Source organism: Chionomys nivalis, chromosome 15 (assembly GCF_950005125.1).
Source record: "Chionomys nivalis chromosome 15, mChiNiv1.1, whole genome shotgun sequence".
NCBI lineage: Eukaryota > Metazoa > Chordata > Mammalia > Rodentia > Cricetidae > Chionomys > Chionomys nivalis.
The window spans coordinates 45030257-45041760 of NC_080100.1; positions in this window are offsets into that span (position 1 = coordinate 45030257).

An 11504-nucleotide genomic window follows, 5' to 3' on the forward strand; every position below is an offset into this window, starting at 1 on the left:
TTGGAGGAACTAAGTTACAGTAAAGTCTGGGACTCGTGACAGACATTAACCAAAACAGGTTGGATTATTTCACACAAGGCTATTCTTTACCCAGGGCACCCTGTAGATGGAAGTCTCTATCCTGCCCAGTCACATCTTGATTTAACCCATTTCTATTAATCTGTATATCACCACATAGCAGTGACTTACAGGGAAAGATTCAGCGTGTCTGACTCTGGCAGCTCCATGGCGGCTCTCTCTGACTCTGCTTTCTTCCTCCCAGAATTCAGTTCTGTCTTTTCCGCCGACCTAAGTTCTGCCATATCAGGCCAAAGCAGTTTTCTTTATTCATTAATCAATGAAAGCAGCACAAAGACAGAAGGACCTCCTACACCAGGCACCTTTACTGTTTTATTTGAGTACAGATGTTCGCCAAAAAGAATGGGCAACAATAGCAAGTTTTACTCATAATAACCCCAAATTGGCAATAACTAATCCTGTTAGCCCATCAACAGCAGATCAAAAGAAATGAGAAATAAACCGAGCTAAGACTGTATAACAGAAATGAGCTGCTATCACACAGAATAGACATATTTGTCTGAGGGTGGTGTGGTCTCCACAAGAGCCAGATGAGGGCATTCTGTACAATTCACTTTATATAAAGCCTAGAACACAGCAACCAGGGAAGGGGGACAAAAGACGATACACAATCAAAGTGTAGTACACACACGTGTGAAAATTTAATAAGGAAACTTATCACATTGCACAACTAATGTATGTTAACATTTAAAAAGGAGGGCTGGAGAGATGGCTCAGAGGTTAAGAGCATTGCCTGCTCTTCCAAAGGTCCTGAGTTCAATTCCCAGCAACCACATGGTGGCTCATAACCATCTGTAATGGGGTCTGGTGCTCTCTTCTGGCCAGCAGGCATATACACAGACAGAATATTGTATACATAATAAATAAATAAATATTAAAAAAAAAAAACATTTAAAAAGGAAAAAAGGCCAAGCATAGTGATGTGCACCTTTAATCCCAGCACTCTGGAGATAGGAGGCGGAGGCAGGTGGATTTCTGTGAGTTCTAGACCAGCCTCATCTATGTAGAGAGTTCCAGGCTAGCCAGGGTCTCAAAAATGCAAAACAAAAAATCCACAAGAAAAAAGTGTCAAAACTAATCAGGAGTGACTTAAGTCAGCACAGCGGAGGAGGAAGCCGTGGAGAGCAAGGACTAGCGAAAGGGACAGGAAGGTGTCTTCTCATGGTTGGAACTGACCTAGGCAATGCTCCGGGTGGCGGTTATATCAGTATCTTAGTCTTTAGTTGGGAGTTACCATAACAACATACCCAAGGCTTAGTACCTTAAAAAGAAAAGAGCTGCCTGGCAGAGGTGGCACACACCTTTAATCCCAGCACTCGGGAGGGAGAGGCAGGCGGATCTCTGTGAGTTGGAGGCCAGCCTGGTCTACAAGAGCTAGTTCCAGGACAGGCTCCAAAGCTACAGAGAAACCTTGTATCGAAAAACCAATAAAAAAGTAAGTAAGTAAATAAATAAATAAAAGAGTTACTTGGTTCAGAATTCTGGTGCTGGAAGTACTGAATAACATGGAAGATTGACCCTGGTGAGATGGCTCGGCTACATGGCATTGTGGCAGGGGAAAGGGCTGGGCGAGAAGAGTAGCTCATTAACAACGTAGCCTAACAAGAATAAGTCGCTAGTGAAGGTCAGCCCTAACTCCCTAGGGGCAGAGTTCCAGTTATCCAATGACCTGTACTAGAGCCTACCTAACAGTACCACCGCCGTGCTGACACAGCACGCCAAGCTTCCAGTGTGAACTGTGTGGCCGCGACGAAATACCAAGAGCAACGGCCACTTACGGAAGAAAAGGCTTTTCCTGAGGAGAGTCTGTAATGTGAGGCAGGGAAGGCAGCAGGTGGTCAAAGCAGGACACCAGGACACAGAGCAAAGAGAGAGGGAGCTAGAGGGGGTCAGGCCAAGGCTACAGTCTCAGAGCCTGCCCCAGTGACACATTTTCTCCAGGAAGGCTCCACCTCCTAAATGTTCCATCTGGAGACAGTTCAGCAGGGAAGAGCATTTGTTACTCTTCCAGGGGACATGGGTTTCGTTCCCAGCACACAAACGGTAGTTCACAACTACCTGTAACTCCAGTTCCTGGGGATCTGACATCTTCTTCTGACCTCCATAGGCACTAGGCACGTATGTAATCTATCTATCTATGCAGGCAAAACACTCATACACATAAAATAAATACATCTAAAAATAGATAGATGATAGATAGATAGATAGATAGATAGATAGATAGATAGATAGATAGATAGATGTTCTTATCCTTCCCCAAACAGCACCCCCAACAGAGGGCCAAATGTCTAGATACTTGAGCCTGGGGGAATTTCTCATTCAAAGCACCACACCGAGCTGCACTCTTGAGATGCAAGTACTTTGTGCACTTAACATCTGTGTGTTATGTTTATTGCATACCACTAAAAAACTTAATTTTAAACAGAAGGCTGCACAGGACTGGAGAGATGGCTCAATGGTTATAGTACTTGCCACAAGCTTGAAGATTAGGGGTCAGAAATATTCTGCCCCAGAACCAGTTAACTGCTGAGTGGGCCTGGTGGCCAGTGGATCCCCAGAACACGCTGGCTAGCAAGAGTACCCATAGAGGCAAGCCCTGGGCTTGTTGAGAAACCCTTCCTCAACAAATAAGATGAAATGGGGGACGGTTTCCTTCCTGACACCAAAATCAGGTCTTCACAAGCAAGCACACCTATCCACACACGGGCCCACAGATGCATACATACATACGCACAACACGCACTCACACTCACACACACCCATCCACACATTGGCCCACAGGTGCATACATACATACGCACAACACACACACACGCATACACTCACACGCACATCCACACATGGGCCCACAGGTGCATACATACATATGCATACATATGCACAACATGCACACGTATTCCCATACACACAGAGACACATGCACTTAAACACACCCATCCACACATATGCACATGACACACAGACACATACACACACCCCCAAAACAAATCTAAAGCTGTAGTTAACGGCTGCTGGAGTCAGGGAGTCATGGATTTTGTAGGCACTGGTAAAATGACTTTGCTCAAATAAATAAGCCCTACCCCAATTAAATGCAAAGGAGAACATCTTAAAAAAAAAAAAAAAAAGGAACAGAATGTGAGGGGAAGTAATGGCACACACCTTTAATCGCAGCAATGGGGAGACAGAGGCGGGTGGATCTCTATCTCTGTGAGTTCAAGGCCAGCCTGATCTACAAGAGCTAGTTCCAGGACAGCTAGGACTGTTACACAGAGAATCACTGTCTCAAAAAACAGAAAACAACACACAAACAACAACTAAAGCTGAGCGTGTTGTCTGTGATGCCAGCACTTGGGAGGTGAAGACAGCTACACAGTAAGAGCAAAGCCAGCCTGGGCTACACAAGACCCTGTCTCAACCCTCCACAAAATCTTTACTCAGGATAGGGGCTGCATTCATCCTAGAAGACTTTGTCTGAGAAGAGGCCCTAAGGAATTAGGGAGACTTCTGAATACTATATGCCCTGATTTGGCTGATTTGAATATATGTATTTTTTCAAAAATTCATTACACTAAACCTTTAAAAACCAGTGCTATCTAGTGTACATGCATTCTACTTCAATTTGAGCGTATATAAGGTGTGTGTGTGTGTGTGTGTGTGTGTGTACACACACACATGCGTGCATAGGTGTATGTGGAAACCAGAGGGCAACCATGGGTGTCCTTCCTTGGGAGTTATTCCCTTGTTCTAAGCCACCTATCATTGGCTAGAGCTCCCTGGTCAGATTAATCCCATTACTAGGTTTTGACACGGTTTCTGGAGATTGAACTCAGGCCCTCACGTCTGTGTAGCGAGCTCTTTACTAACAGCCATATTTCTAGCTCTATACCTTCATTTTTAACAATTATATACATTTGGAGAAGAGTAAGTCCTGGCTGTCGTGAAACTCGCCCTGTGCACCAAGCTGACCTCGATCTCACAGAGACCTGCCTGCTCTGCCTCCAGAGTGCACACATATGGCACACATACATGTGTGCAGGCAAAACACTCAGACACGTAAAGTAAAAATAAGTCTTTTTGTTTTAAAATAAAAAGACCAAAGTAAATTTAGAAAAATAATCATTTCATAAACTGGAAACTGCCTGTAGTGTTTTCATGATTTTTTAATTACTATTTTGTTTTTAAGCTTGAATATAAAATAATGAGCTTCGTTGCGGCCTAGCGATCTTAGAAGGACATTTACTGAGTTGTAGCTGGGGTGGCACAACTATCTGATAATTGCTGGTTTCACGCGTCATATTTGAAACTTGCGTCCATATGTGTATGTGTGCATGCACCTGAGACTCTGAGCCTGACCTCACAACCAAGGTGGCAAGTTCCGAGAGTGTTCTCCTCTCTGTCTCCGTGAGCAGAACTGAATGAGACAGAAAGCCAGAAAATGAAGGGACCCGCAGATGACTTATACTCCTCTTAACACACTGTGTGGCTTTGGAGCCTGTCCTGGCACTCACTCTGTAGACCAGGCTGGCCTCGAACTCACAGAGATCCACCTGCCTCTGCCTCCCAAGTGTGGGATTAAAGGTGCACGCCACCACCACCTGACTCCTTCTAACACGTCTGTCCTAATACTCCCTGTGTTTGAGGCAGGAGGCAGAGGAAGGAGTGGCAGGTGAGGAAAGAGCTGCTTGTTAACGAAGTGTAAAATATTCAGTTCTGTCCCATTTAAACTTTTCTTGTGACCTGAACGCCTGCCAGTGTTGTTGGTATTCAAGGGTACTCTGGGAATTTTTATTGCCAAAGGGCAAACCTAAGTCAAGCCATTAAGAACCCCCACTTCCAGGCCTGCCATGTGACTCAGCACTAGAAGCCATCAGGAGGTGAAAACTGCTGTGGTTCATGTACTTGTTGGTGACAGCCAGGGATTTCCTTAGAAACATGAATTAGCCTTTGAAATCAGAGAACAGGGATTGCATACTCGCTGCAGGAACAACGAAGACAACGGATGTCTGTACGTCCTGTGTCCACGAGCAGTCCATGAGGGACTGCTGGGCTGTCGATGGGAAGCTGTTCTAAAGATACTGAAAAAAAAAAATCCCTGCTCCCAGGCTGGGGATACAGCTCAAAGGTAGAGCACTTGCCTGGTGTGCAGGAGGCCCGATATTCCGTCCCTAATACAGGAGCAAAGGATGGAAGGACAGATAAAAGGAGGAAACAGAGGGAAGGGGGGAGGGAAGAAGGGAGAGAGGGAGGGAGGAAGTGAAGAGCCTAGAAATGGCTCGGTGGGTAAGAGTACTTGCTGCAGAAACACGAGGACCTGAGTTCGGATCCCAGGGTCCTGTAAAAAGCCTAGCATGTAACCTCAGTACTGAGGGACTGGGAGGGAACTGGAGACGGAATGATCACTGAAGCATGCTGTTGGGCTCCAGGTTCAGAGAGACGCCCTTCTCCAGGAAGATGGTAAAGCGTGACGGAGGATCTCCCATGTTCTCCTAGCCTCCACATGCTTAAAAACCAGTGCGCGCGCGCACACACACATGTACATACACCATATTTACACACATACAAATAAACTATTCTTCCTCTCTGCGATATTCATCAGCAGTTCGTGAAGGTTCCAGTTTCTCCACATCTTGTTTTGTTCTGTAAGGCAGAACCTAACACAGACCAGCTGACCTTAAACTCCCCGTTCTGCCCCACCCGCTGAGTACCAGCGTAACCTAGGACTACCAGCATGCCACCATAACACTTGGCCAATTTCTCCAAATGTTTCCCAATTCTTTTTTTTTGTTTTGTTTTGTTTTTTTTTTTTTTGGTTTTTCGAGATAGGGTTTCTCTGTGATTTTGGAGCCTGTCCTGGAACTAGCTCTTGTAGACCAGGCCGGTCTCGAACTCACAGAGATCCGCCTGCCTCTGCCTCCCCAGTGCTGGGATTAAAGGCGTGCGCCAGCACCGCCCGGCTTGTTTCCCAATTCTTTCTCTCCTTTCTTCTGCTGTGCTTTTAGTAACAGTCACCCTAGTGTATGTGAAGTTCTCTAGTGTGGTGGTCTTGATGTACATTTCTCTGAGGATGATGGTCATACGTCTGTCTTCTCTGAAGAAAAACCAATTAAGTCCTTTTTTGTCTTTTTTTTTTTTTTCTGGCTTTTCAAGACAGGGTTTCCCAGTGTAGTCCCGACTGTTCTGGAACTTGATCTGTAGGCCAGGCTGGCCTTGAACTCAGATGCTGGTGTTAAAGGTGTGCCACCACGTCCGGCCCTTTGTGCCCTTTTTTTTTTTAAAAAAAAAAAAACGTTTAGCCCAAGCTGGCCTCGAACTCATGATCCTCCTGCCTCTGCCTCCTTCAGCAAATCCTACCAGTGTGCACCACCACTACTGGCCTTTGTGCCTTTTTAAATTAGACTGTTTTTGGTTACAGAGTTCATTTCTATATATATAGAAAATATATATATATTTATATATATTAATATATATATTTTTGGGGGGGGGGTTTGGTTTTTTTCGAGACAGGGTTTCTCTGTGGTTTTGGAGCCTGTCCTGGAACTAGCTCTTGTAGACCAGGCTGGTCTCGAACTCACAGAGATCCGCCTGCCTCTGCCTCCCAAGTGCTGGGATTAAAGGCGTGCGCCACCACCACCCGGCATCCAAGAGATCTTTTGCATGCACCTGCAGCTGTAGTTCCTGAGGCTGCTGCTGGCCTCCTTACGTCAAGCCTGGGAAGCCATAAACCAAGTGGGAAATGGAACGGATTTGCTCCACAGTCTTTTTGTTGTATTTTATTTTTCAGACAGATTCTCACTATAAATGTAGCCTTGGCTGGCCTGGAACTTGCTATGTAGAAGAGGCTGAGGCTGGTGAAACTCGTAAAGACCCACGTGCCTCTCTCTGTCACCACGTCCAGTCAATTGCTTTGGGCTTGTAGTGGGAAATGAAAACTCCAGTTTGACCTTGAGACCTCTAAGGTCAAAGGATCTTTAAAGAAAGTAGGATATATCTGTCAAGAACGCTGTGAGTCGTGGGGGTAAAATTGGGACAGTGGAAGTTGAAAGATAAATACCAAGGGAAAGAATATGAAAGCGGGTGGTGGAGATGGTGCGGCCTCACAACCTGCATTCCACTGCCAGGCCCCACGTGGTGGAAGAAAAGAACGTGCCCCAAAGTTGTCCTCTGACCTCCACAAGCACAAGGTGGCACACCTGCGAGCACGTGGGCACACATCCACACACAGAATGCAATAAATAAATGTAATAAGAATATAAAGTGTAATCTAAAATAAATTCCTGCTGGGCAGTGGTGGTGCACACCTTTAACTCCAGCACTCAGAAGGCAGAGGCAGGCGGATCTTTGAGAGTTCGAGGCCAGCCTGGTCTACAAGAGCTAGTTCCAGAACAGTTAGGGCTGTTACACAGAGAAACTCTGTCTAGAAAAACCAAAAAAGAAACAACAACAACAACAACAAAAAAAAAAACAAAAGTAAACCCTGGGACTACTAACCAACTCATATGCTTTTCTCTTTGTCGATTTCAGCAATACTGTTTCCTGGGAATATTGCCCAGGGCTGAGGTCTTCTAAGCAACTCCAAATATTTGCTTCCATGCTTTGACCTTTGCCTTTATTGCAGACAGTTTAACAAGGCCCAAGACAAGATACAAGCTTTGGATGTTTTTGATATTATTTAGCCGGGCAGTGGTGGCGCACGCCTTTAATCCCAGCACTCGGGAGGCAGAGGCAGGCGGATCTCTGTGAGTTTGAGGCCAACCTGGTCTACAAGAGCTAGTTCCAGGACAGGAACCAAAAAGCTATGGAGAAACCTTTTCAAAAAAGAAAAAAAAAAGAGTACAAAGGCCAAAGTCCATACTAAGAAAACCTGACTGTTTCAAAACCAACAGCAGAGAGGTCGGTTATCTATCTGTCTATCTATATCTATGTTTATATATATCTGGAGGGCTTCCTTTGCTTTAGTTTTGGGGTATTTTTTCTTCTGTGAAGTAGGGGAGACTCAGGTGTGGTAGCATGCTCCTGTAGTTCCAGCCACATGGGAGGCTGAAGGCGAGATGATAACTTGGGCCCAGAAGGACCAGGCCAGCCAGAATAGTGCAACTGGGCTTGGGCTCAGCCTTGACAGTTAAACCCTTCCTTTCCAGGGCCAGGCTCCTGTGTGTGAATTAGCGGGCACAGCCAGCCAGTTCAAAAGGCTCCAGTGGGTGTTCCTTCCTTTTCTTTACACATCTAAAAAGCTGCGGACAGCAATAACCAGTTCCCAGGGATAAGGAACGGATATGACATCACAACTCTTAGTGACTTTGTGGCAGGAATAGAAAATTTAGAAATGCTTAAGTTCTTTATTATTTTTAATCCTGGAAGGAGGAGGGGCGTCTGTGACACTGACCTGTGGCCCTGGATATCTAAGGACGTGGACACTCAGGCACATTGCTGTCTTCTCTACGAAATCGAAATCCTTGTGTTCTTGACTGGGAGCACGTAGAAGCGGACTTTCCTGTTTGTCTTCTAGCCCATTCTGGGACATCCCTCTCCAGTTGTGGCTATGTAAGGAGGAGCCTGCAGAGGTTCCAGAAGCACATTTCCCCCTTAACTTAAAAACAAAAATAAAATCAACCAACCAAACAAAAAGACTTGGCAGCTGAGTACAGCGATGTGTGCACCTGGGAGCATGAGGCCACTCTGGGCAACTCAGCGCTCCCCTACCTTCTACCCCAAAGCTGGGTTTCTCTCTATAGCCCTGTCTGTTCTAGAACTCACTTGGTAGACCAGGCAGGCCTTGAATTTACAGAGATCCAGCTACGTCTGCCTCAACTGCTAGAATTAAAGGCGTGCCCTACCACCGCCTGGTAGGACCTCTTCTTAAAACAAACAAAACTGGGGTGGAGTTGATTCTTCCGTCCTTCCTGAGCCTACATCTAGACTTTGGAATTGTCCTCCAGTGAAGAAGTTTTAAAATATGAAGGCCACAGGAGCTCCACCCAACCAAATAAAATGTACAGGCAGAAAAACAGTCTCCTGCTTTCCCCTGTCAGGAACCTGTGTTTAGTTTATTGTCTGCAGCATCCAGCTTTTCCTACTACCTACGTACCACACCTACGTAGACTCAAGACCCCTACCTTCAGGCCTCTATCCATTTATTCCTCAGCTTACCACCTACTGGAGGATGATTTGGAGCTCAGACGTCTCCTAAAGACTCGTGCAGGAGTACACCCCTGGAGGGGATGTCCGGAATCCGTCTCACTTTCTTTTGTAGTACTGAGGATGGAACACAGGGCCCTGTAAGTTTTAGGTTTGTTTCTTGAGACAGGATCTTTAAAGTTTTCCAGGCTAGTCTCAAACTTGAAATCTATTTACCTCGGCTCCCATGTAGCTGGGATTACAGGTGAGTGCCACTATGCCCAGCTCCCATCTTTCCCTCTCCTCACCATTTTCTCCCTTTCTCTTCTTCCTCCTCCTCCCCCTTCTGCTCCCATCTTCCTCCTCTTTTTCCTCCATCTCATCCTTGTTCTTCCCCCACTATTCCCAACTGGTGAGAATAAGATCATTACTTCAATTTTTATTCCTCCAGAGACAGGATTTCTCTGTAGCTTTGGAGCCTGTCCTGGCACTCACTCTCTCTGTAGACCAGGCTGGCCTCAAACTCACAGAGATCCACCTGCCTCTGCCTCCGCAGTGCTGGAATTAAAGTGCCACCACCGCCTGGCTCAATACTTCAATTTGTGAGCCACATTTAAAGCAAGCTCTATCAAATACTTGCCAGGACGATGGACACTGACCAGGTCCAAACCCGGTATTCTCAGACGGCATTGAATTACATTAGACAGGGCTGATAAAGCCAAGACCCACCAGGCTACACACTAACTGCCTTTGTCCAATCAGGAGCAAGCAGACATCCTGACATACTTCCCGTGTGATCAAGCACATCCCATGCAGTTGGGGCAACCATGGTTGTTTACAGATGCAAACACACGTGACTTGTTAGTATATGTGAACGATGGCCCCCTCCACATTCCAGGAAGTTATCTGTCTTTAGGCAAATGGAGCTTATGGGTTAGAGGCATTTTTGTTTCCTAGATCGTTAAGCACAGTAATTTAAACTTAAAACACACCCTCATACTGGCCATGGTTGTTCTGTCTCACCTCAGGCCCCCAAACAACAGAGCCAAGCATCCATAGATTGCAAGTTCTGGCATCTGCAACCAAAGTATATTGTTACTTCTTTTAAAATAATTATCTTATGCCAGGTAGTGGTGGCTCAGGCCTTTGATTGCAGCACCCAGGAGGCAGAAGCAAGAGGATGTCTAAGTTCTAGGCCAACCTGGTCTACAGAGTGAGTTCCAGGACAGCCAGGGCTACACAGAGAAACCCTGTCCTGAAAAACCAAAATAAAATAAAAAGATTATCTCAAAGGCTGGAAAGATTGCTCAGCAGTTAAGAACTCTGGGCACTCTTTAAGAAGACACAGGTTTGGTTCCCAGCTCCCACACCTATAGCTCACAGGCATCTGCAACTCCAGTCTCGGGCATCTGATGACCTCTCTGACCTCTTCAGGCTCTAGGTATACACATGGTACACAGCTACACAGGCAGACAAAACAGTCATACATACCAAACAAAGAAATAAACTTTAAAAATTGATAAAAAGATTATCCCAGGTATTTTGTCATGGTGACAGGAAGCTGGAACACCTGTGTGGTGACACCATGCTGCCATTTGGAAAGAGAAGCGAAGAAGGCTGGGCAGTGGTGGCACACACCTTTAATCCTAGCACTTGGGAGGCAGAGGCAGGCAGATCTCTGTGAGTTCGAGATCAGCCTGGTCTACAAGAGCTAGTTCCAGGACAGGCTCCAAAACCACAGAGAAACCCTGTCTCGAAACCCCCCCCCAAATAAATAAATAAATAAATAAATAAATACATAAATAAATAAATACATAAATACATAAATAAATAAATAATGATAATAAAAAAAATAGGCCGGGCAGTGGTGGCACACGCCTTTAATCCCAGCACTTGGGAGGCAGAGGCAGGCGGATCTCTGTGAGTTCGAGACCAGCCTGGTCTACAAGAGCTAGTTCCAGGACAGGCTCCAAAACCACAGAGAAACCCTGTCTCAAACCCCCCCCCCTGCAAAAAAAATAAAAAAATAAAAAAATAATAATAAAAATATTTTTAAAAATACACATTTTTTAAAATTTTGGTGTTTAAAAGATAGACTCTCATGATATAGCTCTGAACTCACCACAGAGCCCAAGTTGGCTAAACTTACAGTGATCCTCCTGCTTCTGCCTCCTGAGTACTGGGATCATACTGAGATCATACTGAGATTAAGTCTCACTACACCTGGCCTCTTTGTTTTTTTTTTTTTTTTGAAACAGGATCTCACATGACCTTGAATTCATGGTAAGCTATAACCTCCCTAGTGATGGAAC